The sequence below is a fragment of the Ceratosolen solmsi genome, unplaced genomic scaffold (assembly GCF_000503995.2).
Source record: "Ceratosolen solmsi marchali unplaced genomic scaffold, CerSol_1.0 scaffold10, whole genome shotgun sequence".
Classification (NCBI taxonomy): Eukaryota; Metazoa; Arthropoda; class Insecta; order Hymenoptera; family Agaonidae; genus Ceratosolen; species Ceratosolen solmsi.
Genome location: NW_011948412.1, coordinates 5,233,343 through 5,238,141, shown reverse-complemented (window position 1 = coordinate 5,238,141; position 4,799 = coordinate 5,233,343).

Below are 4,799 nucleotides of genomic sequence, written 5' to 3'. Positions count from 1 at the left end.
AATAGACATCATGAAAGTCGGCTCGTCGAATTTATGAATGCTCCATCATCTAGGCGTAAGGAGTCCACCACCACCACGACCACCTTCTCCTCCTCCACCTCCTCCTCCTCCTCCTCCTCCTCCTCCTCCTCCTCCTCCTCCTCCTCCTCCTCCTCCTCCTCCTCCTCATCCTCATCCTCCTCTTTCATCATTCCATTCAATTTGGCTACGGCCATAGTCGACAAAAGGACGCGGCAATCCTTTCGGGGCGAGCCCCGGGGTGTCCGTCTCCAGGCGACCCTCGGCGCCGATGCGCCCAAGGGTAAATGGAGTGGACAGCGGCCGGCATATGCTCGGCGTACTTTTTCACCGCGTGACGCGGATGCGCTCGACTGGAAGGGTCCGATAACATTGAGCGCCGCGGCCGCTTATGATTTATATGCTAGCGCCCGTAATCTAGATGCGGCCACAGTCCATCGCCGGCTTTATGCGCGCGACTCGCGGCCGCCGCTTTGCGCACATTCTTCCTCTTTCACCCGCGTCTTATCTGGGCCTATATATTTATATATTTCTCGACCCACGGCATATCACGGGGGATTTTATGGGCGCGGTTAAGCCGGTCGTGCATGATGCGCCTCGCTGCCCCGATTGCCGGTGCGGTTAAGTGTTGAAGGAATTTCGCGGAAAGTTGGGAAAAGTTGGCGAGCCTCAGCCCCTCGTGCTCTCGCGTTGAACTTACGTGCACCGAACGACGCGTCCAAATATCCTCGCACACGAATCACAAATGTCACCGTCCACCGCATTTTCCTGCTGGCCATGGCAATATGCTTAAGCAGCAAAACAATATACGCAATCATTCAGCGGGCTTTTCCATGCTAATGTGAGTCTCGTAAACAAATCCCAGGATAACGCACGAAGACAGTGAATTAAGTTTAAGCGCAGAGCCAAGATATATATTGGCTTTATAGGCCAAAACATTTCTTTCAAACTATCATGATAATCGCTATTGCTTGTTTCACTTAAAATTCAGTTATTTATGCAGTTTATTATTATTCTCGTAAAATGCCGATAATTGATCATTGAATTCGCTTTCCCATGTTCTATTCCCACCCTTTCCATCCCCCTCCCCGCCAATAAACAAACGAAATTATCAAATATTACAAGCTTACAAAACAGTCAAAACTATTTAAACTTTATATTTATGTTTAATAATATAAAAATGTTTTTATATGTATTAGATTCTTAAAAAGTGGCATGAATTACCTTTCATAATTACGCTGTAAATATTCAAAAATATAGTTTGAAATTTTATTCTTCTGATTGTTTATACTTTTGAAATATTTATACAATGTGTGGTAGTAATTACATGCCTAATCAAACTATCTAAAAGCAATATACACTATTAAATAAAAACTCGACGTAGCGATTATTTGATATTAATAATCCATCAACGCGATATTCATACGAGTATATAAATAAATGCACGCGCGCGCACACACGCGCACACACATTAGACACATTAGTAACATTATTATTTAATCAGAGATTTATTTATCAATAGATTTCTCTACTAAAGTTATTTATATATGCGTATATACGTAGTTGCATTATTATAAGATTTTGCTGCAAAAGTAAGATTATGAAAACGAGTATTCTGTTAAGACAAAGGAGATATATTGGTGAGCCTAGAAAAATATTTAATATTTTTCCCTCGGTCGTATAAATATTGTTATTGATATTCAATAAAACGTTATACTTACGAGCATATTTTGACGGAAATTCGTGTCAACAAATCAAACGTGCGCATTTTAATAAGCAAGCAGTAAGACGAAATATGTAAGCTGGGGTCCCTATAGTAGACAAGGCGTCTCGCGAAAAGGAAGTGGGTGGAGGTATGGAGGAGGGGGGGGGGGGGGGGGGGGGGGGGGGGGGGGGGGGGGGGTATGACGATCACGGCAAGTTCCCGCAACAAAAATCGAAGGAATGAGGAAGTCTTGCATGCAAGACCCGAGAAAGACAAGCTTTTTCCGGATGTTTATTCGAGGCTCGTTGCGTCAGACGTACACATGCGCCCACTCGTTGGGCACTCTGCGTTACGTGCCTTAGAGCTGAACTAGCACGTGATTTTATAAGGCAGAAGTATCGTTATAACGTCGAATATATTTTTAAATATGTTTTGCCGTTCGTTCACATCGTATGTTTCGAGCACTACAACCACTAATCGATCCATCTCTACTCGATAACGTCACTCTTTAGCACAAGAGCATAAATTCTCCGAACTATTTTGGTGATTTGAAGGATCTTGATTTCAATCAATAATCAATAAAGCTGAACTGATACATCGCGTATTCAACAATCACACATTTTCAATTTACTTGCAATGAAATATCCGCAAACTAAGGCAGTTAGTTTGTGACTACATGTAATGGCAAATGTAATTATAATGAACGCAGTAGCTTTATTGTCTACGTTCTAATTCTTATTATCATCACTCGACTCTCGACAACAATAAAATTTGTATTATATTCATTTACGTTACAGAAATTTTCAAAATTTTGACATTATTCTTATGATATTATGTATTTTCGTATGAGTAATGATCACGTGAAATTGTTATTAAAAACAAAAAGAAAGAAAATTGCATTTAAATTATCTCGTGTCGATAGAAAAGCTATTAAACAAACAACATAACAAATAAATGGAAAGGAAAAAAATTAATAAATAATGAATTGTTTAGATCATTAACGGCATCGTATTTATCATTAAATGTTTCGTTATAGTTTATGGCTTTTAACGTGGATATTCATTACTAATCATATAATTTAAAGTTACACAAGAAATTCATTAAGAAATTGTAATATTTATCATTTTTGTTGTTGTAAATTACCTAATGTCGCAATACCTCTTTTAATCGAATAATATAACCATGTCTATGAATAATATAAAAAATTGTTATATATTGATTAAGCTTAATTATTAACAAGCACAAACTCATCTCAAATATATTAATAAGTTAGTTATATATGAGACTATTTTTGTTCTGCATTCTATTTGAGAGAATTGAAAATTCTTTTGCCATTTTTCAAAACTCAAATAATTCAAGACTGAGTCACATGGGAAATTATATTCCACGCGACTAATAAAGTAATGCCGAAGGTTGCACAATTATAACGAATCCTACGTATTATCCATTTTTACATTCGCTAAAATTAGGTTCGAGCGCAAAATGTTCGTTGAACTAATTCCACGTGCGCAATGAATTATTTATTAAAAGGCAGGTAACTAAATTCGAGTGGTCGCTAATGAGGGAACGAGCGAATGATGATAAAGCCGAGGATAGTGGACGCCGATTAAATATAAAACTCGCGAACAATGCAAATTTTGTAGATGAGACAGGAAGGAAGGGAATGTCGCGTGCGACGATTCTATTTCGAAGTGTGGAGGTTCGATGGCGCGACCTCGGCCACGGGAGCTTCAGGACGCCACGGTTTATTAATAAATCGTCGATCGTGCGCCGTGTCGTCTTTGGAATTTTCAAGCACATCGTCAGTTCGATTTTGAATTGTCGGACTAATCAACTCGGGCTGCTGCGAGCATTGCGCACTCCCGATCATCGAGTGATGAGTCGCGAGGATATTTTTAACTCGATGACTGTGAGATGACACCGAGGCTGGGATCACTGACATAGCTCGAATAAGTTCATCGAAATCACGGTGGTATTCGTTGTGCTTGAGTGTCAATGGCTGCGTCATAGTTTCATTTAAATTAATTTTCCTAAATGTGTGTATATACATACATACATATATATATATATATATATATATATATATATATATATATACATACGCTGTAATATTTCAATGGAGATTTTCAGCAAAACGTTAAACGTTACGAAAAATGTTTAATTTTGTGCACGCAGAATCGTTATATTATTTTTAAATTATCAAAGAAATTTGAGGCGATAGTCATTATAAAATAGATATAAATAAATAAAAGCTTTATATAGTGAGAAGGATTGATTATAATGAAATGGTGTTTTGTAGATTTTCTCGTAAGTTACTGAAGTAAGGTACTCTAATTCCCATCGACTTTAAATGTTCGCTACAATTAAATACTAAGGCATGGAATTTCGCGAGCTCAAACGACAGTTATGGCAACATATTCAAATCGCAGCTACGATAGAAAATTAAAAGCATACAAATAATATCAGATGTCATATTGGCCGATATCTCATCGATACGGTCAAATAAACATACGAATAGACGCACTCAAGGGAGATTATGCTCCAGACCCATATTAAACGAAAGTATAAATCAGAGCGGATGGCGCGATTCGAGCATGGCAGGAAAAAAGCCGAGTCACCGATGCACCAGAGACAGGAGCAAAAGCCAAGTCGGCAATCCTTATAGCTCGTATTTATCCCCTTGCGAGGTTCTAACGCGGTCAATCGGCTGGACCGAGGTAGAAGGTTCGACGGCACGCGTACGACACATGAAAATCTGCAGCCGATCAAGAGAGAGAGAGAGAGAGAGTGAGAGAGGGAGAGAGAGAGAGAGAGAAAGAGAGAGAAAGAAAGAGAGAGAGAGAGATATATAACACACAAGGATAAGAGAGGGAGGAAAGGATGGGGGTCAGTCGCGCGTTGATCGATAATGCGGACGCAAATAAATTGATAGTTGCCGCGGGGAACGGCGGCGGGACGTCCCCTAATATTTCCGAGTGTAATCGAGGGGGTGTTCGCATACTCCTGGAAAAAAGCGAGAGAAGCTGGTCCGTTAAAAAATGAAAGGAAAGGAGAAAGAGAGAGAGAGAGGGAAAGA